The 27,974-nt window shown below is 42.8% G+C and overlaps 1 protein-coding gene across 3 annotated transcripts in view; it reads left to right on the top strand.

Annotated features, from left to right (window-relative positions):
- LOC134225727 (serine proteinase stubble) overlaps window positions 1–27,974 on the top strand; it is a 605,887-nt gene that overhangs the window by 132,601 nt on the left and 445,312 nt on the right. The gene's annotated exons all lie outside the window — the stretch shown is intronic.

The raw sequence follows: 27,974 nt of genomic DNA on the forward strand, positions 1-27,974 counted from the left end.
TGCATTACACAACATTAAGCCTTCCGGAATGATTATCTTGAATTAGCATATTGTTTATACCCAACCACGAGACGGCATCCTGTTGACTGTTTGGCTAGTGCTTGGTGGGTAGGCTGATGCTTTACATGATCAGACTTTGCAAGATTTAGCGCGTGGCTTCTTTGCCGGCTTCAAGTTGTGAGGAATTAACCTCTTCAAGGCCAAATCGTGGTTGCATCGTTTTGCATATTAAAATCCACTCTAATAAAAAGCGTGTGCAATCGCCGAAGGCTTGCATTCTAGGAAACGCCCAGTGGATTATTCTGTATTTAATATGAACTTGTAGTTCAGTTACAAGATGAGTGTAAACCGCAAAGCCACCTTAAGTTTATTTATTTGAATCCGTCATGTTCTTTCATTAACTTGATCAACGCAAAAGTGTGAAACTGGTACAATATTCTAAACTGTTAACTTTAACTGGGAGAAACAATATGAATGCTCACTAATCGTCCTTCGAAGCAGCTTGCGACCAGCAGTAATTGGGCTGCTCTGCTTTATTTAATTTAAGCGGATTAATGTAATTGTTCAAAATATTCAACTCAAACAATGAAAAAATGTTCCATAAAAAACCGAAACGGAAGAATATTGTCAAGTCGTACGCTGTGAAGTTAATTCACCGTGATTTTCTTTCACAAAAAGGAAAGAAACTAAGACCTATTAAATACCGTGAGACCAGCTATACGTGTCCTACATTTGGTTGTTTTCTTATGTCGTTGCGGAACTCTCATTTTTCTTTCAGACCTCATATCATCTGAACACGCACTTTTCAAATTAACTTCAGATTAGGGAGAATTTGTGAGCTGCATTGCAATGGTCATCCGGAGGAATTTGGTTAATTGGGATAAAAGAGCCTCCCATAGTTGCAGTTATCTTTATGAAGCACTATGAAGCACAGTGCTTTCATAAAGCAATGCATTTCACCTGTGCGGTTTGCAATTCGTTGGCATGACAAGATTGATGTCAACGTTGAAAACGATTAAGGTTTCGGTCCATCAATGTTTATTCATGCACATGACTTGACAAAGTGATGTCTCTGAAGTTTTACGTCCTGTTTATGTCTTTAGTTCACTTAAAGCATAATGAGCAGAACATGTACTTCAGATATTTTGCTGATTGTATTTATTAATTTGAAGTTTCCCATTCTTTGCTAATAATAACATGCATATTTTTACTTTAATTAGTGGAAAATTAGACAGACATTTTAAAAACGAAAAATCGGCCCAGGATAGGCCTAACTTCATATGAAAACGGTGATGAAACTTTGATTTTTAGCATAATCAACGTCATCAACCTAATAAAGACTGAAGAAAGTATGAAGCCTCAGATAGCCTAATCGGTAAAGGCACGGCATTTCCAAGCCCGACATGTCACATGGCGGGCTTGATTTGCGATCCGGTCCAGGGGATCTTGAAGGTAGGAAATTTCAACGACTTTTTGGGAATCATTGTGCATACCACGCAATATGCCAACACGTTGAGAGTCGTTATCGGATTTTCATTAGTTACGGTGTTGGAGCAGTAGTTGCAGTAGCTTATATTAATTTATTAAAATTTCGTTTCATTAGGTATAAGTAACTGCAACTAGCACGCTCACTCCGTAACTAGTGGAATTTGAACAACGATTTTTTAGGTGAAAGTGTAGAAAAACATCGCGCAAAACTCCACATATTGTAGTTCTAACATCAACTTCACCCACTATCCGGTGATCGTAATTTTTTTATCGACGACAGTGGACCTTGATGAGGCCTCCCTTGGGAACTGTTGGAGGATAGCTGATGCAGATATTAACAACGGTTGTATACTATTTCACGGTACGAAATTACCTGGAATGAATAAATTCTCCGAAAGACATTTTGCGGAATGCCATTTGGCGGAATTCAGTTAGAATACATTGTTACCGGACCAGTCCATTTGCGTGGGTACCAGCAAATAACATATATTAACGTAACCATTATTATTGTGAGACTTTGCATGCAGTAGCCAAAGGTAGAATAGGGGTAAATTTTATTTCCGCCTATTCTGCATTAAACGTGTAAAATTAACTAATTCCGTGTGGCTCAAATCTCGCGGGCGACGATGGCACCCCTATGCTGGGGACGAAGAGAGAAGAGAAGAGAAAATAGCGGGAAGATCGTATCGGGTCGGGACTCGGCAGTCGGGAAGCAACCAAGCTAGAAGACAGTTGTAGTGAAGCCAAATTTCGAAGAAAGAGACGCTAAACAAAAAAAATTACCACGCGGTGGCGCCAAGGAAAGCCGGTGTCCAGCCGAAGTTCGAAGAACCGTGTCCGGGGTCGCAGGGTCTCTCCGAAAACGGTTCGAGGGTGAAAAACCAGACCCGGAAGTATTCCCCGTTTGACCGCCCGCACTTGGATTATCAGTAGTACCCGGTTGGAACCGTTTCCGGACAGAGCAAGCCAATCTAGGTTCCCGATCCAGTTTAGTTCCGGCCAGCAAGTTTCTCGAGGCAATCAGGAAGGTCCTAGTTGGTCGTGGGACACCAGACGACGTAGAGGAGTCGTGAATTCCGGAACCGCTACAGCCGTAGCCTCGATGAGCGAACCCCAATAGTCGCCATTGTCCTGTGACAACCATACGCCACGAGGTGGCAACATTATTTACCACGTCGCCATCACTTTGTACGGCCGGAGACAGACCGGACAAAAGACCGACACCCTACAGGGTCCTCACGGATTGCCTCTCTCGGAAGGATCGGTGACCAGGATTGGTGGCCGGCCGAGACGACGCGTCGCCAGCATAGCGAAGAACGAACTACCAGCCAACGCTACTCATCGTCGGAAAAGCATCGTCAGGAAATGGCGGACAAGATCCCTGCCAACCGGATTCCCGATCCCAACTCGAAGTTCATGCCAAATTCCGAAACTCTCGGAGCAATAATTGACGACCTGAAGCCGGGAGAAAGCTCCGCTCCTCGAACCGTACCGCAGTAGGCTACCGCAGGTGCATTGCACGTAGAGCTCGCGGGCGGACCCACATTTGCCAGCCACCCCGTAGATAATGTCTTCTTGAAATGGACACGTTTGCTCGAGTCCCTTTTATGGATGAACGCATCTGTCCGGTATAAAGCAAAGCGAAAAGATAATGCCTTCTTTGAATGGATGCGTCCGCCCAATATAAGGCGAAATGAGTAGATAATGCCCTCTTTAAAAGAACGCATCTTCTAGGTATAAAGTAAAAAGAAGTGCCTTCTTTAAATGGTAGAAGAATGCGTTTACCCGGTATAAAGCAAAAAGGACAAATAATACCTTCTTTGAATAGATGCATCTGCCTGGTATAAGGCGAAAAGAGTAGATAATGCCTTCTTCAAAAGAATGCGTTTTCCTGGTATAAGGCGAAGCGAGGGGTAATGCCTAATTTCAAAGTTTGCTCGGTATAAGGCGAAAGGAAGAAATAATGGATTATAAAAAACCGTCTGTCCGTATACGAGTTATAGTTTTTGAGATATTAGTTATCAAAGTTGAGAAAAAGTAAAAAACGCGGGTTTTCTTTTCATAATTTTTTTTATACTTTTTGAAAGTTTTTTTCTGATACGATACAAAAAATTGTAAACAGCTTCCCTGGGAAGCTTACCAGACTGATCGAAGCAACGGTGGATGGTGTGCAAAACTGTGTGAAGATTTCGGGCGAAGACTCCAATTCGTTCGAATCGCGTCGGGGACTAAGACAAGGTGATGGACTACCTGCCTGTTGTTCAATATTGCGCTATCAGGTGTCATGTGGAGAGCCGGGTGTAACAGCCGAGCTACCATTTTCAACAGATCCAGTCAATTTGTTTGTTTCGCGGATGACATGAACATTATCGGCAGAACATTTGCAAAGGTGGCAGAACTGTACACCCGCCTGCAACATGAAGCAGCTAAAGTTGGACTAGTGGTGAATGCATCAAAGACAAATTTATGCTAGTGGGTAGAACCAAGCGCGACATGGCCCGCCTGGGTAGTGGTTTTACGATAGACATGGATACTCTCGAGGATGTCGAGGAATTCGTATACCTGGTATCCTTGCTAACGGCTGATAATAATGATAGTCGTGAAATACGAAAGCGCATCATCTGTGGAAGTCGGACCTACTACGGGCTTCATGTTTAGCTTCTTTAGTTTAGCTAAAGGACTCGTCAGTGATCTGGGCTTCGTATTACCAAAACGAAGTTCAGCGCATCAAAACCATTCAAAGAAAAATCGTGCGTTTTCCTCTACGACATCTAAGGTGGGGAGATCCGCTCAATCTACCAAGCTACAGTAGCCGCTGTCACCTTATCAACCTAGACTCTCTTGATGCAAGGCCTAACGTGGCTAAGGCCCACCTCATTGGCGATCTTCTGCAAGGTAACACCGACTGTCCTACGTTGCTCAGCTTGCAGGACATAAACACTCGCCGCCGATCACACTCGTTTATCAATCTTCCTGCTGCCAGAACTAACTACATGAGCCGGTCCGAAGCATGTCCTGTTTATTCAACAGGTGTTATTCTATGTTTGATTTTAATATGTCACGAGACACTAGAGAGTGTAATTTCCGCTCTTGACTGTTTTAAGATTGCGGCCATCGGGGTGAGCATTACACCTGTTGACAATAAATCTTCAAAAAAAAAAGAAGAAACTGTAGTCAAAAAATCCACATCCGCATCAGATATATCATGTACAGATCGCTTATAAGACCGATGATCCTTTATGGACATGCAACGTGGACTGTAAGCGATAAACGCGTTTCAAGGCGGCATATGAATACCAAATCCAGCAACATAACTCGAAGGGGCGTGGTTTTGGTGCGCAGTTGTTTGCTGCCAACGCATACAATTTTGCTATATAACTTATGTATCATTCATGTCATTTTCATTCAGTAATAAACCTTTGTAACGGAAACATCAAACAAGTTTCAAGTTTCTTACTATCGAGAGGAAGTTTCCCGAGGGGCATCAGCGTTGAGTCTTGGTCCTGAGCGAAGCGAGCTTGGTCCTGAGTTGGATCGTGTTGCATCTTGCAATTTCCTGCTATTCGCATCGAGCGTTGGTGGAACGGAGCGGAGCGAGTAGTGGAGCGTGCCGTTTGACGACAGCAACCGTGAGCGTGGTGTTGGCCGTGGAACGCAGGAGTGGATGCTAAAAGAGTTAATTATAATTTTCTATAGCCTATCGGCTTTCGGCATTGCTCCTGGCGTATTCATTGCGCTAAATCTGGTGGTTGAAACGTATCCACCTGTGTATGGGTGTTTTTTTTTTTCAGTAGGGTGGAAATCTGCATCCAGAGACCAGCGAACGGGGTTTAGCTACTGCCGACCCGCTAAAACCACCCTGTTCACATACCCCGAGTCTCCCCGGAACGGTCTTGCGGCATTACTTCTGGGAGGGGTCCGTGCGACTACGCACGCCCACATACTAGCTACCCACTAGCTTCAAATCTCAACTAGCTACCCACTAGTTCCACTACTACTTGACTAACTACCCGCTGGTACTTCACCCTCCAGACTAGCTACCCACTAGTCGGTGCTATCCGACTGCTGCTCGGCGCGCCAATTGCGCTGCAAGATGCTGGCAATCTGAGTGGTAGCGGCCGAGACCGCGTTCCACTTTCAACCTCTTGACACATCCTCTGGATAAGATTATCCGGGGTAGTGTCCCTCCTGCACACCTCAAGCATTCCGCTCCTCACATCGACAAAACAAGGACATACGAATAGTACGTGCTCGGCAGTTTCGTCGATCCCTGGGCAGTCCGGGCAGACGGGAGACGGGAGACGGGAGAGTCCGTATGCCCAAACCTATGTAGGTACCACCTAAAGCAGCCATGGACTGACAGGAACTGAGTCAGATGGAAGTGAACTCCCCCATGCCTCCTTTTAACCCATCTTGGTACGCTAGGTATCAGCCGATGGGTCCACCTACCCTTAGAAGAGTTATCCCAGTCCCGTTGCCACTTGATAGTCGAGGTGACTAATGGCTTTACGGGCTCCTCTGGTTTCGCGCATTTCGAAACTCTCCTCGTCTTCCCGTATGACTAGTCCAATGGGTAACATACACGCAATCACACAAGCTGCATCCCGTGATACCGTGCGGTAGGCACTTATCACTCTGAGGCACGCTAGCCTGTGTATACTCTCCAGCTTCTGCAGGTCACGTTCGACGTTAAGCGCCGAGGATCTAAGGATAGATACTGCAACCCCAGCTAATAACCTGCGTCTGCTGGAGCACACCCCAGAGCTATTGGACATCATCCTGGATAATGCCGCAATAGCTGTCGAAGCTCTCCTGCAGGCGTAATATACGTGACTGCCGAAGTTCAGTCTATCGTCGATCAGCACCCCAAGGAGCTTCACCTCCCACTTGGAAATGATCTCACAGTCGCCCACGCAAACCACTGCCTCCTGTACCGACTTTCGGTTTTTAACAACAACCAACTCCGTTTTATAATGAGATAGCCCCAGCTGCCTTGAGCTCATCCATTCCTCTACGATAGCGATCGCGTGGGCCGCCGTCAGTTCCACCCCAACAATCGACTCTCCGTAAACCTCCAGCGTTATGTCGTCAGCGAAGCCAACGATCTTAACACCTGGGGGGAACTTCAGTCTTAAAACACTGTCGTACATAGTGTTCCATAGCACCGGGCCCAGGATAGATCCCTGAGGGACTCCTGCGGTGATAGAAGCACTACCCTCCCCTTCATCGGTCTCGTATAAGAGTACGCGATTCTGGAAATCTTCTTCTTCTTCTTATTGGCATTCCATCCCCACACTGGGATAGAGCCGCCTCGCAGCTTAGTGTTCATTAAGCACTTCCACAGTTATTAACTGCGAGGTTTCAAAGCCAGCCCTAGCAGCACACATGTTGACTACAGGCTACTGCAACTCATATGTGACTAAATTCAGTCACAATAAAGTTGTTGTGACCATTTTCGTCTGATTTGTGCTGCTCGGGAGGTTACCATTTTTGCATTCGTATATCATGAGGCTAGCACGATGATACTTTTGTGCCCAGGGAAGTTGAGACAATTTCCAATCCTAAAATTGCCTAGATCGGCACCGGGAACCGAACCCAGCCACCCTCAGCATGGTGTTGCTTTGTAGCAGCGCGTCTTATCGCACGGCTAAGAAGGGCGATTCTGGAAATAGCTTTCCAAAATGTTGTACAGGCCCACCGGAATGCCCAACCGGAGTAACGAGAGCGCGATGGCATCCCAGCTTGCGCTGTTGAATGCGTTCTTGACGTCGAGCGTCACAATCGCACAGAATCAAGTTCCCCTCCGCTTGCATTGTATCGCTACTTCCGCAGTTTTCACAACCGAGTTGATAGCATCCACCGTGGACCTACCCTTACGAAACCCAAACTGATTGCTTGACAGGCCGTTCGTACCTTCGGTGTACGGGGTCAGCCTGTTGAGGATAATTCTCTCAAGCAACTTACCTGTGGTGTCCAGTAGGCAGATTGGTCTGTACGCCGATGGGTCACCTGGTGGTTTCCCGGGCTTCGGCAACAGCACGAGCTTCTGTCTCTTCCACCTATCGGGGAAACTACGCTCGTCGAGGCATCTCTGCATGGCTGTCCTGAACATGTCAGGGTTAGCCATGATCGCTGCCTTCAGAGCGAGGTTTGGCACTCCGTCGGGCCCCGGAGATTTGTTCGTATCAAGGGTTTGGGCCACCGCAAGCAACTCTTCGTTCGTCACCGCTGCCACTTCAGCTACTTCAGCGCTCGCGTTTTGCGGTGCTGGAGGTGGCCAAGGGCTTGTGGCATGGGACGGGAAGAGAACCTCGATAATGCGATTAAACCTTTCCGGCGACCGTTCGGGAGGCGCCAGCCCCCCTCTGGTCTTCGCCATTACTATCCTGTAGGCATCGCCCCAAGGATTAGCATTGGCGTTTAGGCATAGGTTGTCAAAACACTCCCTCTTACTGCTACTTATGGCCTTGTTAAGGGACAACTTCGCAGCTTTGAACGTCAAGCGGCGTTCAGCCCTCAGCTGCTCAGAGCGAGCTCTCTGCATCCTTCGCCTAGCCCTAAGACAGGTTGACCGAAAGTCTGCGATTGCTGCACTCCACCAGTATGCTGGAGGACTACCGTTCCTCGGTGGTGCCCTCCTCTGCATGCTGGCATCGCATGCACGTGACAGGACAGCAGTCAGTGCGTGTCGGTGTCGGTCCCGAGCAGCACAAGTCTTACAAAAGTGGTTGCAGCAACTTGATTGTGACTGAATCTGGTCACAATTGAGTAGCAGTAACCTCTGTGCAATATGTGTGCTGCTAGGGGTGTTACCCTCCAGTCCCAGCGCCGCGGTGCAGCTTTGGGCCTTCCACCCACGGACCTGACGGGGATTCCTCAACATCGGTTGCTGCACACCACAGCTGATCACATAGCGGATGGCTAGGTGATCGCTGTGGGTGTAGCCCTCATCGACCCTCCAGTTCAGTCCCTCAGCTAGGCCGGGGCTACAGAACGTAACATCAATGAACGACTCCACCCCATTCCTACGGAAAGTGCTGGTTGAGCCTTCATTGGCTAACACGCTCTGATTAGTGCAGCGGCTTCCCCACTTCACCGCCCAAGCATTAAAGTCCCCCGCTATGACAATTGGCTTCCGACCTACAAGGTCGGACGATAGCCTATCGACCATCCTGGTGAATTGCTCTAGTGGCCACCATGGTGGGAAATATCAGCTACAATAGAACACTCCGTTGATCTTAGCTAAGGCGACCACTTTGACAGGTGTGTGTGCGACCTCTTGGACCGGGAACCGGCCCGTTGTGAAGATCGCCGCCATCTTGGAGTCGTCCGCGACAGGATACGGTACACGGTACGGATCTGCAAGAATAGCGACATCGGTCTCTGACTCAGAGACCGACTGCCACAGCAGCTGCTGGGCAGTAGCACAATGGTTAAGATTCAGCTGTTTTACCCGCACGGCGATTTCTTATTGCCACCACCGACGTAGGTCCACCCATAACATAGTTACGGGCTTGCTTCCTACTAGCGCAGATAAGGCACCTTGGTGCTGTGTATGTGTGTGTCGGCACACAAGTGCCTATTCCTTCAAAGAACCGAATTGGTGGCAGCGGTTTCGAGGAGTGCGACTGTCGGTGCGTGCGGTTTGGTGGTCGTATCAGTGGTGGATGCGATCGTCGATTTCATTAATCGCACGTTGGTGGCTGTGATGTGCGTGCGCAGCTATTAGCGATACATCGTCCTACCGCCGCTGTGGTGTTGAGGTGTAGGCATCTGACAGAACGTTGGATTGCAGTCGGCACATAAGGTAAGCGCTCCCTTCATCTATTGGGTTAATGTGCAACGGGGCCGTAAATTTGGTGCTAGTGTTATATGGACTTGAGTATCCAACATGGACCATGCTCGAGGAGAACTTGCAAGCAGTTAGGGTATTCGAGAGACGCCTGCTTAGGACCATATTTGGTGGTGTGCAAGAGGACGGTGTGTAATGACGAAGGATGGACCAAGAGCTCGCCCAACTCTACGGCGAACCCAGTTTCCAGAAGGTAGCTAAAGCTGAAAGGGTACGATGGGCAGGGCATGTTGCAAAAATGCTGTTCGCTTCCGACCCGACGAGTACAAGAAGGCGTGGAGCGCAATGAGCGAGGTCGTTGATCAGGTACAACACGACTTGGCGAGCGTAGGATGCAATCGAAGATGGAGAGATGTGCCCTCGAACTGTGTGTTGTGGTGTCAAATTGTGGATTTAGTGTTATCTGTTTACGTGTAGGCAAAATGAATTCAATGATCTGATGCTGTCTGTTCCACACCCGTTTACAGGGTCCGACAAATGAACTGCTGCATATGAGAGTAAAAATAATATAATAAAAAATATGTATTGGGAAACAGTATTACAAACAGTGGTCAAACTGTGGACACGTCGTTATTTTGATACCAGGGTTTGGGTCTTAAGACGGGATTACACGCATGCTCAAATAGAACCCAACTAAGGAGTTTTTAGGGTTCATTTTGAGCTAAGAGCAGGCTGCGAGTTTGTCGGACCTGCACCCTATGAGTTTCACTCTCTGGAGTATGTTGGAGGCCGCATCTGCTCTAAAACATAATGCTTGTTGTGCAATGTGCATTTCCTGAAGCGACATCTTCTTGGATTAGGTAAAATAATGCACGAGCACATGCGGGCCTCGTACGATTCGTTCCTAGATCATCTACGACGAGCGGTTAAGCTCAACGACGAAAAAGATGAACTAGTGGACTTTCAAAAAGTGATATGTTTTCTCATGAAATTGAATGTGTTTGAAGCGAAATATGTTTATTTTGATCATTTTTTCTGTTTTATCTAATGTAGCACTTCAATTACCGGACCCTGTATATCGTACCTCAATCGCCCATGTGATATTGTAGCAATTTCGCCCATTCTACAATACCATTCTGCATTCTTCTAGTTGTTTTTGTCTGATCCGAGGGCACTGTGGAAATGCCCCTTCCAGCTACTGCTCGTAGTCTAGTGCTAAAGAGTCTATCATTCTGGAGAAGGGTCGTTTGACCAAAAGTCATTTAGCCGATTGCCACATTCCTGAATAACACGTTAGACCGAAAGTCATCTAACCAAATTTGATTGGAAGCTATTCAGCCGAAAAAGTGATTTATCCCAACAGGCTTTATTGTCAAACACGCAATACGGCAGAAATGTTGTTCAGCTGAACATTTTGCCGAAAATGTCGTTTATCTGAACAGGTCATTAGGCCGAAACAGTCGTTTTGCCAAACAGGTCATTTGATCTAAACGACCTTTTGGCCGAAATGATATTGATCTAAAATGCCAGTTTGAAGAACGGACCACTTGGCTGAAAATGTCATAAGGCCAAAAATACCATACGGTCGTAAATTTGATTGCCAAACGGGTTATATGACAAAAAAATGTCGTTTGGTAGAACAAATAATATGACCAAAAAAATTTCGAGCGATCAGGACGTTTGGCAGAATACATTATTTATTTTGGTAGATTTTTGGTTTTATAAGGGAATTGAAAACAATGTTTTTAATCTTTTCCCGACGTTTCGGTCCATTTAGGAACTTTTTCAAGGGGTCGATTTGTTAAAGTTTCTTCGTCAAGTAGGTTTCTGTATAACGTGAACATGTGAACTATAGGTATCATGTGAACTATACGGCTCAAATTTGGTCCGAACGAATTTAGTTTCGGAAAATTTGAATAAAATTCTGCTATCCGACATTCGGTGTCTGGACTTGCTAATTTCCACCATTGCCACCAAGCATACAACTCGCAGTGGACAGGAATCATCATGTCCATGAACATCGTCTCTTTTGTCCTAATGATAGAAATCAACCGGTGAGGGAAGATAATAATACCATTCAACTGCTGAAGGACAATTGAACGGCTAGTAAGGATGGTATCGGAGCCGAACGCATAAAGATAGGCTCGACAGCGGACCTGATCTTTACTGTTGCGCAAATTCTTCAAAAATGTCGTGAATATCTGAGACCACTCGTTAATTGATTTCAAGCTGACATACGACAGTATAGACCGCGTAGAGCGAGAACAGCTTTCCCGGGAAGCTTATAAGACGTTAGTTTATACCTAGTCTTCGAACAGCTATTTTGCTTGGTCTGTCGTCGTTATGAATACAATGTTGTGTTCCATTTCACTCAAAATGGTAGTGCTGACTGTGAGGCAGAACAAGTTTTTTTTTATAGTCAAGAAAACTATCACGAGAAGTATATCATTTTATTTCATTCTCGAGCAAACATCATCACAAAATCCATAAACAAGTGTAGAATGACCATCGCAGCCGTTGCTCCATATTTTGTTCTGCATCCGTGATAGAAATAACTAACGCTAGATAATCCGCTCTGGCACCCATCTGACACGGCTCACGGTAAATCGTCTTGAAAGGAACCTGCAATAAGGCCGGGGCCATTTGTCTGCAATGGTAAATTGATTCTTTGTTTTATTTTCTCCCGTTGCATGTGCAATTGGCCTTCACACACTTCCCCCGGAGGGTACGATTAACGAGCAGCGAAGTGCATATAAGAAGGAGCACTAAACCTTGCGCAGATGGCAACCGACAGGGGAGGCAGAAGTTGAAGGCTCGCCTAGAGTTGTGGTGGCTCGTTGCAGTTTCATTTGTTTATTTGCCCGATGATTGAGACGTAAATTGAATGGTTTTAACAGTGCTGGATCCAACACGCGCCACTTCGCGAACTGCAGGAGAGATCTGCACTATGCAAGCAGTCAGTCAGTGCTATTTGCGCAATTTGATCTTGGGCGTTCCTGGATGTGCTTGATTGCCTCTAAGTACATCTGTGGGGTAGGATTTACCCGCGACTACCACGACGACGATGACGACGGTTGACTTTCCTGGTTCTGCGGTTGTTGTAATTGCGAACGAGAGGTCCCGAGAGCAAACTGGCGGCAATCAATTTGAGACTCATGAATAATATCAACCATCAGTTTGTCACTGCGGTGTAAAATGGTACGTCAAGTTTCTTCTGCTTTTTCTCGGAAGGATGGTGGCAACAACACCCTGCGGAATACTGCATTCTTTCATGAAGGCTGATCAGCTTTCAGATATTGACTAATTAATGGGCTGGTTGGTGCAATGTCCTTGCTGGAAGATATTTGTATCACTGACACTGTTCATATTTATCTAGTTTGACATTGCGCTGTCACTCATTCCGAACTAATTCTATGAGGGTATGTCGCAATGGATAGAAAAAAACTCAGAATTTGAATGATGCAACCATCCAAATTGAAATTATTCTCGTTTGCATACCGTATCATCACTTTTAGTAAATTTGTTTGCAAAAATAGTACTGAATTAAGGTCTGTTCATGGTAAAGTGCGAACACTTGGACAATATTAGAATAATTATGTGACTACAGTAGCCTTGCGAGCAAAGGCGTAGGATTGCCAGTCCGGAGATGGCGAGTTCGATTCTCGGTTCGGTCTTGGATGCTTTCGGGTGGGACTCCTTGGGCATAGTGTATCCAGTAGTGTATACTTGCCACACAAAATACATACTCATGCAATGGCGGGCATAGACATACTTTTAATTAAAAACTGAATCATTAATTGTAGTAGAATTAAGAACTATTGTAATATTGCTGGAAATTGTTGATATTAAAAGAAGAGGAGAAAACTGTGGAAATGCTAAGGAATACTAAGTTGAGAAGCAGGCCAAGTTCTAGTTGGAATGTAGAGCCATTGAGAAAGAAGAAGAATACATTTAAATTATTTGAACGAGATGTTTAAACACGCATAACATCACATATGAGTAATTCTCGCTGAAACCGGGCCACTATTTACACGAGGTTCTTAAAAATGCCTAAATTTATATTCTTTCGAAAGCTTTCGGCGAGTATATTGAGGATCCGAGTAAAATTCTTCAGAAAGATGAACCCCTCGTTAGTTATACACGAAATCATTTTAATGGACCCCTCGATTTTTGTCAATTCTTGACTCACCAAAACTATCGGGAATCGAACCCAGCCACCCTCAGCATGGTCTTGCTTTGTAGCCGCGCGTCTTACCCGCACGGCTAAGGAGTCTATAGTACGGATAACAAAATGAAACATTTTCAACTATCAGTTTCCAAGAAAAAAATCAAGGAAAATAAGTTCAAAATTGTCATAATACCATTAAAATAAAACTATTTCCGGCCAATTAGGAATTCAATTCCAAATCCAGGGAATGACGTTTGCTTTTTGCCTATTAAAATCCATTAACCAATAAAAAGTAGATTTATGAATGAATCTGAAACGTGTTGCGCTCAAGTGCTTCTCCATGAGTCGTTAAAGTGAAATGGGCTAGATGAATTACCAAATCATGTACCGTGCGAAAACACTAACGACATGCAAATAAAACAAACATTTCGTGCGGTCAACAACAGCAACTGCCGACGGGACGACAGAATCGAATCATTTCAACATTGTCTTACCCGTTTGCTGATGATTTATCTAATCTAGTTTATGCATGTTAATTTTATTTTGTTTTATGGCCGACACGCGTCTTCCGGATGTTTCGTTGTACGTAGCACGTTTGATCTCGGCATTCAGACTGGTTTTACAGGTGGAAATCTCCCACATTTTTGCAATCCTGGAGCACCCGCGTTTTTTTTCCCTATTTCGAATCTCGTCTTGACCGTCAGCGATTGCGAATGTGCCGGTTGTGTTTTTGCAAAGTAACGGAGAGGTTTTTGCCACAATCTTTGCCGTGGGGCCCATTATTGACCACGGCGCAAACTAATTGTGGTGAACTAATTTTTCACCGTATCTAGAGAAGCAGTCAACTCGAATCGAATCCACCTATCGATTCTGGGTCACAGATTTAGATTGAATCATGGACCGAAACGTTGAATACCTACTGCGAAGCCCGAAATATAAGAAAATGGATTCTTGAGAGTTTGAATTAAAAATTAGTGGGTGTGTTTATCTGCCATCGTCAAACTGTCAGTTGATCTCTTCATATAACAACTTTTGTTGAATTAAGGCTTTTCGTACAAAGTAGCAAAACGTAGGAAATTTTCTCTCCCGATCTGAGTGTTCAACCTTTTATATATGGTGTTTGGGGCACGCTCCATATGCCTTAATAATGCTCTCATAGGACGTACTCTTTACGTTGCCGGGTTTTCATTCGTTTTTTTTATTCATTTATTTATTTGGTAGGCACTCTATGTTCTTAACCGCTACTGTGCCGTGATCTACTATGGTATTCTGCTGTACAGAATCCACACAGAGTCTATTTTTAGATTTCCATTACTCATTATCGTTATCGTTGCCAGTCCATCTCATCGTATGTCCATTGTGTCCGTTTGTCCATGTCGTGTATCCTATGATCGTTGTATTGTTCGATTGCCATTTATCAGGGTAACGTTGGAGGAATGCCTCCGAGAAGAACAAGTTGTCAGTCGTCATCAGGCAGCCGTGTCGGTAAGGAGCGTCTCCCAAACGCCACCGTATGGGCTGCGGATCCGGCGACTGACGAGGGTTTGGTGGAGGGGCTGGGAATCGAACCCATGACCATCCGCTTGTAAGGCGAACGTGTAGCCAACTACGCTACGGGACCCCCCAACAACAATGTTTTCATTCGTTGTGGCAAAGATGCTCATCAGGGTGTAGTTAGACAATTTGCTCTTCATTTTCAACACTCAGATTTGCATTGATCAGATTCAATTGCTACCCGATAAACTGACGTTTCTTATCTGACCCAGCTACTTGAGAAAATGTACTTAAATGAAGAATTGCCAATCGAATCCACCATTCTGAATTCACGTTCTTCGGTTATGGGGCAGCGCATTCCATGGATTACAGCTACGCCTAAGAAGACCTTCTTATCGAAGCTCACAAGATGTTTCGGATTTTCTTAGACATGATCAATATTCGATGCCAGGTACTTTGTCGTTCAATACATCCGTTTGCTCTATTTTTGCATTTTTCGGGAGAAAATTTTCGTTAGTTTTAACCTAAATTGCCTAAATTCAGTTCGTACGTTATTTCGAACATGCTACTCGCGATCCGTCATGTGCTAACGGAGCCAAGTTATCAATGACGCATTTCGTGCCGAATCGTATTCAGAGGCAGTACTCTCTTAGATTTTTATGAAACTTTCCATGTAGACTTTGTCACAAAAAGCCAAGGTGGCATACTTAGTATTCTTCTTAGTGGCATTGCATCCCCAACTGGGGCATTGCCGCCTCGTTACTTAGTGTTCATTCAGCACTTTCATAGTTTTTAACCGCGAGGTTTCTAAGTCAAGTTACCATTTTTGCATTCGTATATCATGAAGCTAACATGATGACACTTTTATGCCCAGGGAAGTTGATACAATTTCCAAACCGAAAATTGCCTAGACCGGCACTGAGAATCGAACCCAGCCACCCGCGTATCTTACCGCTAGGCCTAGGAAGGCCCTTAGTGCCCTTACTTAGTGCAGTGCGTGATGCAATGTGTCATGTCGGACGCAGAACTTTCGCGAGATCCGAGTCAGTAGTTCTGTTTTGTGCGGTCGGGGAGTAAATGAACCGTTTGTTTGAGAAACTGCATATGTAACAATTTTGGCCAAAATGAGATTTTTATATATTCTGAATCCTCGTCCAAAAATACGTATTCTGGCAAAAAACACGAAAAAAAAATTTTTGTTCAGGAATGTATGAATTTTTTTTCGTTTGTTTGAGAAACTACATATGTCCACGTACTTTGAAGAGCAATTGTGGAGTACTGCTTACATTTTTTGCACTGAAAGTGCCCCAGGGTGTTGAGTTCTGCCAAAATCTATTGATCTGTATCGAAGAAATCGAAAGATTCGGTGCGAATTTGTTCAAAAACAGTTTTTTGTTGTTTTCTCGAAATAGTGTAAAATGGACTTATGCAGTTTCTCAAACAAATGATTCAAATAAATGTACAATCGATCGTGTTTTAAGTGTGTGTTTTCTATTGGACGTAGAACATTCGCGCGATCATCGAAATTATTAGTTCTGCTTTGTGCGGGTGAGTAAATTACTTTTGCGTTACTTCGTACAAAATATGTTTTCAACCGATTACCAAGGCGACTTCCTTCACCCAACTGGTGATTGTTAGATTTTCTAACAATTCTGGAACAAGGCCAACCAAAACCTGTACAAGAATTGGTAGTATGCGACAATGCTAAATTCTTATACAAATATTGTATGAGACTTTACAATTTTGCAATCTTTTCTTACAATATTTGTTTGTGAGCTTACATTTTTTATACAAGAATCTAACAATTTCGCAAATGTCCAGTTCTTATACTGGTTTTGATAGGTTCTTATACAGAATTGGTAGAAAATCTAAAATTTGCTGGTTGGGTGTATAGATTACCTCCTCATCTGTCAAACTATTCCTTTCCCGTGGCGCTCACGGAAGTGCACAGAATTCTCCGCATAGAGGTGAGCGCCGGTTTGAAAATAATCGGCGACGGCGTTTGTCGTAATTTTGGTCGGCGGCCGCGTTTTCGGCGTCGCGCCGGAAGCTATTGAGGCCGGCGGCGTGAATCGGCGTGGCATTTTTTTGGATTTTCCACGGGAACTACTTCAAAGTTTTCACGAGAATTTCTTTGGAGTTACCGTGGAAGCTCTTTTGAATTCCAAAATAAAATTGTTTGAAATATATTCCGCAGATTTTTTTTTCGGAATTCGCATGAGAAATTATTCTGTTTTTACGGGAAATTGTTTCAACTTTATTCAGAAAATTATTCAGAATATTCACGTGAAGATCCTCGACAGTGTTGTCCTACACTCAAGGCACCTACACCAGTGTATTTTCAGTGCGCGCGCTCCTGTGGCTCTGGAGTGCATTTTTTTGACGGTTTACCATTACACATTGAGAAAATTCAAATATCCTTCTATTAGTTGACCTTACTTAGTTGAGACTATAAAATCGTTTAGATGGAGTAAAATCAAAGAGCAGAATTTTTTGCCCTGAGTGTAGGACAACACTGATCCTCGAAATATCTATTGAGCATTATAGAGAAATTTACACAAAACAAATCTTTGAAGAGTTTTCATGGCAAGAAGAGAGAGAGAAATCAGAGAAATTCTCCGAAATTTCCACGAAAAATTCTGCAGAGTTTCCACAGGAGATTGTTCAAAATGTAGATTGCAACAATACATTATTTGGATTTCAACGAAAAATGGTTCAAAATTTCCATAGAAAATTATACAGAACTTGCACGCGAATTTAAAAAAAAATATGGAAAATTCTTCGGAGTTTCCACGGAAAAAAAATTAAATTCGCACTAAAACTCTTCAGAATTTCCAAGTATTTCTTTTATTTTTACGGAAAACTTTTCAGTATTGCGCATAAATCCCAAAATTTTATTCTTACCTTTGGGTTTCCGTGCCGAGCTCAGCGACAAGGGGAGACTCATCGACAAGGGGGATAGTTTTGAATTGGTAACCCTGATTTTTGAAAATTATCGTCGATTGCTTGTGTGAGTGCACTTATGTCAAAAAATAGAGCTAGAAATTTTTATTGAAAAATACAAGTTTTGACAGTATTATTCATGTATAGGTGAATGGTTGTAGGACAAAAGGTCGAAGGCCAAAAGGTCGAAAGGACAAAAGGTCGAAGTGCCAAAAGGTCGAAGGGACAAAAGGTCGAAACAAAAACTGCGTCAAAAGGTCGAAGGACAAAAGGTCGAAATAAAGAAATACCCTTCTTTTTTTTCCTTCTTTATTATTTTTTCTCCCTTTTAACCTCTATTTTCTTTCTTCTTTCTTTTTCCTTCTTCCTTTTTCCTTCTTTCTTCCTTATTTCTTCCTTCTTTTTTCCTTCTTTTTCCTTCTTTCTTCTTTCTTTCGTCCTTCTTTCTTCCTTCTTTCTTCCTTTTTACTTCCTTATTTCTCCCTTCTTTGTTTTTGATTTCCCCCACCTTTCTTTCGTCCTTCCCTGTTAATTGCTTCTTCTGTCTATCTTATCTTTTTGTTTCCTTGTGTCTTCCTTTCTTCTTCTTTCCTTTTTCTACTTTCCTTCTAACTTCTTTCTTCCTTCTTTTTTTCTTCTTCCTTTCTTCCGCCTCTTCTATTTTTGTTTCTTTTTTCTTTCTACCTTCTTTCTTACTTATTTCTTTCTTCCGTCTTTCTTCATTCTTTCTTCCTCCGTTTTTCCTTCTTACTTTTTTTTCTTATTTTTCCTCTTTCCTTCTTTCTTTCTTCACTCTTTCTTCATTCTTTCTCTCTTCTTTCTTTCTTTCTTTCTTCTTGTTTCCTTTCTTTCTGCTTGTTTTTTTTTATATCTTCCTCTTTTTCCCGTCTTCATTCATTTATACTTTTTTGATTCTCTCTTTCTTGTTTCTTCTTTCATCTTTCTTCATCCCTTCTTATTATATATCGTATATTTTTCCTCCCTCCTTCTTTCTATCTTTTCACTTCTCATTTTCATCACTCCTTATATCATATTTCTCACTTGTCACTTTCTACTTCTCATTTCTTCCTTTTTACTTTTCACCTCTCACTTCTCACTCACTACTCACTATTAAATTCTCACTTCTCACTTTTCACTACTCACTATTCACTATTCACTTTTCACTTCTCACTTCTCACTTCTCATTTCTCACTTCTCGTTTCTCACTTCTCACTTTTCACTTCTCATATACCTATGCTCATTACTATTTTCTTACGTCTCTCTTTTCACTACTCATTCCTTGTCTTTTTGTCCTTTCGACCTTTTGTCCTTCGACCTTTTGACCTTCGACGTTATGATACAAATTCGACCTTTTGACCCTTCGACCTTTTGTCCATTCGACCTTTTGACCCTTCGACCTTTTGTCCTTTCTACCTTTTGTCCTTCGACCTTTTGACCTTCGACCTTTTGACACAGATTCAGGCGAATAACATGTACAAATGGTTTATTGGGGAAGCAGCCGCTGAAGACAAGTATCAATGTTTTCAACGACGAAAGGAAGCGTTTCAATGCCAAAAGCCATATTTAAACGGAAAATTTTAAAGGAATTAATTTGTATTGTATATAATAAGTTCTTCGGCAATTCAACTGAAGATTATTAAAAAGGAGAAGGGTCGTCAGGCCGAAAATCATTCGGCGAGAAGCCATTTGGCCAAAATGATGGGTTAGGCGGAACGGTTTTATTAGATCGAAAACAGTTTGGCCGAAAGTTTATTTTGGCCTAATCGTTTGCCCAACAGGTCGTTTGACCGAATAAGTAATCTGGCCGAAAATGCTGTTCGAATTTGCGGTCAAATGACCTATTTGGCCTACGAATCTATTAATCAAATGACCAGTTCAGCTGAACGACATTTCGGCCAAATGTCCATTTCGGCTAAACGACGTTTTCGGCCAGTAGGGTGTTGGATATATAATAAATTTGGTCAAACACCTTCCGGCCTTGTGACCGCCCAAAAGTCATTCGGCAGAAAACTATTCGTTCGAATGCCACTTAGCCGAATAACACGTTAAGCCGAAAGACGTTTGGCTAAATAATACATTTCGGCACCAACATTTCACACTGCTTTTGTAAATAAAAGCATCTTTCGTTGCTGGTGGGCCAATTTGAGCATTCCCCACGCAATCCAGCACCACTGATGGAAGCAGCGAATCCTCTTTATTTATTAAATGGCGCTGGATTGCGTGAATGGGCACAAACTGGCCCACCAACGACGTGAGAAGCTTTTGTTTACAAAAGCAGTTTCACCCCTATGGAATGTTGGTGCTAGATCGAAAATGGTTTGGTTGAAAATGACATTTGGCTGAAAGCGAAGAATCTATGACAAAAGGTCGAAAGGACAAAAGGTCGAAAGACAAAAGGTCGAAAAGACAAAAGGTCAAAAGACAAAAGGTCGAAAGGACAAAAGGTTGAAAAGACAAAACGTCGAAAGGGACAAAAGGTCGAAAGGACAAAAGGTCGAAAGGCACAAAAGGTCGAAAAGGACAAAAGGTCGAAAAGGACAAAAAGTCGAAAGGGACAAAAGGTCGATCAAGTACAAGTTGATAACAAGTTGGGTGTATTCCGAAAGAATTTATGAAATGCATTTGACTTCAAGTAGAAATAACACGCTCATCACATCATTCAAAGTTGAAGAATGAGCAATTTTCAAAGAAGGAGTAATTACTATGAAACAATATTATGAATATCTAGATGGTTCTGTTAGAGATAAAAAGATTGTTGATTTAGGAAATGAATAAAACTTGTATTGCGCGAGACAGAGTTGTCCTATACAGTTGCCATAAAAAGTTGCTCTTTTATTTTAAACTATGTTTAGCAATTAAATGAAATTCATTCAATGAGTGCAAATAATAGATGAAAATCTAGATTTTCTGAATGTCGCTTCGATCTGTCAAAATAGTGCACTCCGCCGCCATGCAGGCGCACGCATTGAAAATACATCGGCGTGTAATATACGCCGGTGTATTTGATGTACGGCGTGCACTATTATGACAGATCGAAGTGACATTTAGAAAACTCAACATCCATCTATTAGTTGTACTCACTGAATGAATTTTATTTATTTGTTAAAAAATGTGAAAAATAAAAGAGCAGAGTTTTTGTTCACTGTGTAGGGCAACTCTGGTGCTAGATTGACTATCTCCATTTCAGTTCCTTGTCCATTCCGACCTTTTGATCTTATTGATCTTTAGTTTCTTTCGACCTTTTGTCCCGTTCGACCTTTTGTCCCGTTCGACGTTCTGTCCGTTTCGACCTTTTGTCCCGTTCGACGTTTTGTCCTTTCGACCTTTTGTCCTTTTCGACCATTTGTCCCTTCGACCTTTTGTCTTTCGACGTTTTGTCTTTCGACGTTTTGTCTTTCGACCTTTTGTCCTTTCGACCTTTTGTCTTTCGACCTTTTGTCCCTAACCCGAAAGCGAAATACGCCCGAAAGAAACATTCGGCCAAACTGGTATTTTGGCTCAAAGAATTGTTTGCCTTAACTGTTCTTGGCTGAAAATTCAGTTTGGTAGAAATGGTCTTTTGGCAGACCAGACCCGAAATGTTTTTTTCTTCTGCCAAACAACCATTCGAACAAACGACTTTTCCGACAAAATGATCATTTCCTGATAATCATCATGGGGGGAAATGCTTATCTAATCTTCCGGTCAATGTCATCATATAGTGCATATACTCCTGTATATATACGATTGTGATGCATCACCAGTGCTACGATGTGCACGTATTACCTGGCAATCTAACTGCATTGATTGTCTGCCTTTTCAGAATTCCCAATAATATTCCGTTTCAATATCACAAATGATGGTTAATTGTTTGTGCTAAGGGAAAGAAAAGTGCAGTGGGTATCGGCCAAGTTCCCCCTGGCGGTGCTAAAATGATAAGCGGGAACAATACCTAATTCCATTTAAATCTTTTAGTATCATTAGTGATTAGCACGCGTTATTATTTTATGTGGGGCACGCATGGAACATATTTTTCAACGCGGGTGTCAGGCGGCTGACCCATGCTCGACCAAAATAGTAAAATTTAGCTAGAATATTTTAATTTTGTTTGATTATTTTTATTTTATTTTTATTTTTGCCATCAAATGATTAGGAGCTTATTTTCAACATCACATAACGCAAGAGAGGGTAAAACTCTGCGATGCATAGAAAAGTTTAGGAGGTCCCCGATTCGGTGCAATGTTGCACTGTCGTGTGGGGCATGGTTGTCCCGTGTCGTTTATGGCGATGTCGTTCCCGCATCTATGACGCCTTTGCTTGAACAAATCATTTTATGTAATGGCGGGACATGTTAATAATTCATTCTAGTTCTCAAATATTTTGGTAGATACTTCTGGAGACTGTCAAGGCGGTGGGAGGGACATTGCCTATGAGTGGCAGAGGCGGCTGTGCTCTGGGCGGCAGCATGGTGAAAGCAGTTTCGGGATAGTTAGGATTCAGTTTTCATACTTAAGAGAATATCTAGAATAATATTATATTTTGATGAGCCTACCTCCATTTTTTAATCACGAGCTTTATTTAGTAGCATAGGTTATCAGTACTCGTAATAAACTTAATTCGCTGGGCACTAGAGTGATTCAAATTTTGACTTTTTTACTCCCCTATGCTTGAACGATGGCATTTGCCATTTTGGTAGTCGTCCTAAATTTTTGGCTTGTTTGGATGTAATTTGACTGAGCACAAGCAGTTTGAAGCTTGTATGAAAATTACTATGAGAACAGTAACTTTTGTGAAAAACCGTTCCCCATCATTGCCCACTAAGCTCTAAAAATGTATGAATACGATAGCAGCATAGAAGATTTATCAAGGGAAAATATCCTCGTTGTTGCTAAACGATTTAATGCTGCCAACAAAAGTTATTCGGGAAATACTGATTTATTTATTTATCATCAGACTAAGGCCGGAGTGGCCTGTGCTGCACATAAAAGACTTCTCCATTCAGCTCGGTTCATGGCTGCACTTCGCCAACCACGCAGTCTGCGGAGGGTCCGCAAGTCGTCCTCCACCTGATCATAAATACTGAATTGTGGGAAATTCATTTTAACACGTAAAAGAATAACATCAATATCAATAATGAGCACTTCTGTTTTCTTTATAGTTTTGCTCACAAAAGTCAGAATGCTTCGCAACAACAACTGACTTTCAGCTTGGTATCTATTCTATGATGGCGATGCGTTACATATATTCAAAAAGATTCTGGGCTGCTTCACGAAACGATTCTTTACATAAGTGGCAATCCTCATAGTAATTTTCATATAACCTTTAAACGGCACGTGCACAACCGAATTACATACATCCAAATCGGGTAGGGATTTGGGAGGACTGTTAGAATGGCAAAAGCAATTGTTTAATGATAGGGGAGCGGAGGAGTCAGGGTTTGAATCACTCTAGTGGGCACGCTTGGAACACATTTTTTACTTAAGTCCGACCAAAATTGTAAAATTTAATTGATTTGTTTTAATTCAGTTTAATTATTTTAATCTTTCTGCGTCAAATGGTTAGGTATTTGTTCCCCCACTCCTTCTGCTCCCTCCTTTTCTATTTTATGTTTCCAAACTTATACCAACGTGATCACACTAATCCCAAACTGCACGTACCTCTATCATATCAATCTACATACGAATCTACATACAAGAAGCGACAATCACCAGAAAACGGATTTCAATCATTTCCCTTTTACCATAAGTATAAATCATCTAAGCTATAATAAACTTTATCGTAGCGATCCCGAACTGTCTAAACACTGTCTATTATGAACATAAACACAACCGTTTCTATCTCTACAAACATTCTCTAATAAAAAGGTTCCATAGCAGTCGCTAGAGCCGGAAGCGGTCAACAAGCCGCTCCATACTCTCCTCCTCTATCTTCTAATATCTCACAATTTTACTACCCTGAAACTGAACTGTTTCGGACCCCTTATGGGTCTGAAGCAGAGGACGGGACACTCGAGCCTACCAGTCAGTGGATGGAAACCCTAGCAGCACACATATTCCACATAGGTTACAGCAACTCCTATATGACCGTATTCAGTCACAATCAAGTTGCTGCAACCATTTTTGACTGACTTGTGCTGCTCGGGAAGGTCCGTTGTGATAAAGGGTCTATCACAAGCCTCGGATAACCTGGAATAAGTTTTCCACGAGTCGAGTTCACATTGATTTCATGAGTTCTATAAATTAATCGTCACGTTGAAAATTTAAGCCAGCAGTGTAAACGTATTGCCTAATGTCATACAACGTAGATTGGCCACGGCCCGGGGATACGTTGAGTATAACAAGAACAAGAATAACAAGAAAATGATCATTTCCTGATAATCATCATCATCAACCGAACGACACTTTTGGCCGGTTGTCCATTTCGACCAAATCGACCATTTCAACCAAACGGCATTTTCGGCCAAACGGTTCGGCCGAACGACAGAAGTGCAAGATTGGAAGCGTTCATATTAAGACGCAGGTGATGGTCTGCTTCGGAGGGAGTAATACGAATAGCAGGGATTGACACGAGTGGTACGATTTTCATGAAGTCCATCCAGTTTTTTGGTTTCGCCGACGACATTGATATCATGGCACGTAACTTTGAGAGGATGGAGGAAGCCTACATCAGACTGAAAAGCGAAGCTAAACGGATTGGACTAGTCATCAACACGTCGAAGACGAAGTACATGATAGGAAGAGGCCCAAGAGAGGTCAATGTAAGCCACCCACCACGAGTGTCTATCTTACTTTACTTACTAATGAATCCACCTTCGGTGGTGCAAAGGGCCGACTGGAAAGATCTCCATCTTGAGCGTTGCCGCTATCGCTTTATCCTGTTACCAGGTTAGATTTCGGTCGACTTATTTTATTTCTTTATTGAGGCTTCGCCGCCAAGAGCGAGTTTTCTATCGGTGGTGACGAAATCGAGGTGGTTGAAGAATTCACGTACTTGGGCTCATTGGTGACCGCCCATTACGATACCAGCAGAGAAATTCGAAGACGCATCATGGAAGGAAATCGTACGTACGTACTTTGGACTCCACCTCAATCGAATCGAGTTCGCGGCCGTTCCAAACTGACTATCTACAAAACGCTTATTAGACCGGTAGCTCTCTACGGACACGAGACCTGAACGATGCTCGTGAAGGACCAACGCGCACTGGGAGTTTTCGAAAGGAAAGTGCTGCGTACCATCTATGGTGGGGTGTAGTTGGCGTACGGTGCGTGGAGGAGGCGAATGAACCACGAGTTGCATCAGCTGTTGGGAGAACCATCCATCGCTCACACTGCGAAAATCGGAAGACTGCGGTGGGCCAGGCACGTAGCCAGAATGTTGGACAGTAATCCGGTGAAACAACGATTCGACGGGAACAAGAAGGCGAGGTGCACAGCGGGCAAAGTGGATCGATCAGGTGGAGGACGATTTGCGGACCCTCCGAAGACTGCGTGGTTGGCGAAGTGCAGCCGTGGACCGAGCAGAATGGAGAAGACTTTTATGTATTGCACAGGTCACTCTGGACTTAGAACATTTTTTTGCAAAATTTCTAATAATTTCTCAACCTTATCTAAAATCTTACTTGGTTCTTAGGATACCGGAGATGTTCTAGGTTTTCTAAAAATATGCAGAAAATACATTTTCTATAACCTGTCATTATTTCATATGCTCTATGTTTTTTTTTCTTTGAAACTAGAACCAACAATTCGTAAGAGTCACGTGCCACAGCCTTTCAAACGAGCGTGAGGTGATCCGAAGGTGTCGGCAGCAGCACGAAGAGCACCTAAATGGCGATGTGACAGACAACGATGGCGGTATGGTGACGAACCAGGGAGCAAACGCACTGCCTATGATCGCATATCTGTACCATATGATTTTTAGTCGTTTTCGAGTTAGAATTGGTAATGGTCATATTCATAAAGTATAGTCGTATGCTTTTGTGAAATAGGAATGTTTGTTAAGGGAAAGTTAAAAAAATATCAAGCCAGTCTGTCCCAGATGGGAAATGACCGCATATGAGTCACTTTTTCATTGACAATGGGACTCATATGCGGTAGTTTTCAAGCTGGGACAAGAAGGCTTGATGTTTGTTTTTTCATTTTCTCCATTTTATGTTTTTTTTCATATGGGACTAATATGCGATTATGGGCAGCGCACAGGACATGTGTTTTAAAGCTCTGGATCTCCAGGAAATCTAGCAGGAGATTGCCCGGCCGAAAAATAAAAAGGACGGGGGATTCAACAGCTATCAGGAGAGTTGTTTAAATACGATGGTGATTCACTGGCTAGAGCGCTATACGGATAATTATCAAGATTTGGGTTCTACCGCAGGAGAGGGTGGAAGTTGTCGTGTGTCGCATCTAAAAGAAGGCGATAAGCTAGAATGTAGCAACTATCACGTTTGCTGAACGCTGCCTTATTAAGGTACTCCCCTTATGCTGTCGACTAGCATCAATTGCAAGAGAGTACGTGGGGTAGTACCAGGCAGACTTCATGGGTGAACGCTCTACCACGGACTAGGCTTCAATCATACGATACATATTGCAGAAATGCCGCGAATACATTCATCGACTTCAAATCCACATATGATACAATTGATCGAGACTAGCTATGGTAACTAACACAGATTTTCGGATAAACTGACACGGTTGGTCGAGCCACTTTGAAACGCAATGATGAATACAGCAAGGTGATGATCTTTCATGCCTGCTATTCAACACCGCTTTGGAGGGGGTAATACAAAGGGCAGATATTAACACGAGTGGTGTGATTTTCACTAAGTCAGCATCCAGGCAGGAGCAACGGGTCGTCACAATGCTCCTCAATTATGCTGTGACTTGCGCGCCTACAGGGATGGCACAGATAGTGAGGACCCCAGCCTTAGACTGAACTGAATGCATAAGACTTTCATTTACTGCGAAGGCTCATCCGGCCTTAACCAGAGTAAATAAATAATAATTCTACTTCAAGCACTTAGTTTGGGATTCTGAGTCACAATCAGGGTAAATGTAGTATTTTGTTAGAAAAACCCAATTTTCAATGAAATTATTTCTTCTGTTTGAATCTCTAGGGCTGGAGCCCTAGCCAAAGCCAACCACTAAGTATATAGAAATAACTGAAAACATTAAATCAAATACTATCGGAAGAAATACATTTTTAACAAACAAACAAATTCTGATTTGAAACTTAACATATGAATACATCGATTGCGGGGTAAAACAAACCAATACCTTCATGAGCTTCTGAGTAGTAACACTTTGAAAGTGGATCGATACAGTCCTTAATTTATTTAGATCAAATACTAATTTATTTAGACAATTCAAGATATAGATTTGCACAGGGAAAGATTAATACTCGTTTTTGTGCTATTCAGCCATATGCACGCACATACAATTTGCAACTAAACGGAACAAATAACTGAACTTGCTATAATTTTATGTCATAATAAATTTGAATTACAAAAATTTGTAGAATTCATATACAATTTGGAACATCAGTTTGCTTCTGTGTTACTAATTCTCTATATGATTCCATAATTCCACAATATTCAATGACAAATTTATCTAAAACTTCATTCAATACTTTTCAAAGCTAATGGCACATTGTATCCAGCATCGCATTGAAAAAACTACTCCCCGTTGTTGGCTACAGGTAATGCACCTGGTGCACAGTATGTGGCTGACTGTATTTCAATCTGTGCTTGCAACGCACATAAATAAAAGATTTTCCTTTCATATCACCGTTATACTCGTACATCACCGCAGTAGTGTCGGCGTTCTTGCCGATGTTGGATCTTTTACTTACCACCCCCACCCCTTGATTCACCATGTTGGATGTACCACATTCGCACAATTTATGCTATCGATACTGCACGCACTGCATTCGCGTTGTCTGACGACGACGACGGACGTATCATGCCTGGCTGGTAATATATTTCATCCTTTCATCCGTGGGGCTCCGATCGGTTCCTCTAGTAGATAGATTGCTAACCACATGCAGCACATATGGGTCTTTTGCTCATTCGAACCGTTACCGTTCGATGCCAATAATGATATAATGAACTGCAGTGGATCA

Source organism: Armigeres subalbatus, chromosome 3, assembly GCF_024139115.2.
Source record: "Armigeres subalbatus isolate Guangzhou_Male chromosome 3, GZ_Asu_2, whole genome shotgun sequence".
Lineage (NCBI taxonomy): Eukaryota > Metazoa > Arthropoda > Insecta > Diptera > Culicidae > Armigeres > Armigeres subalbatus.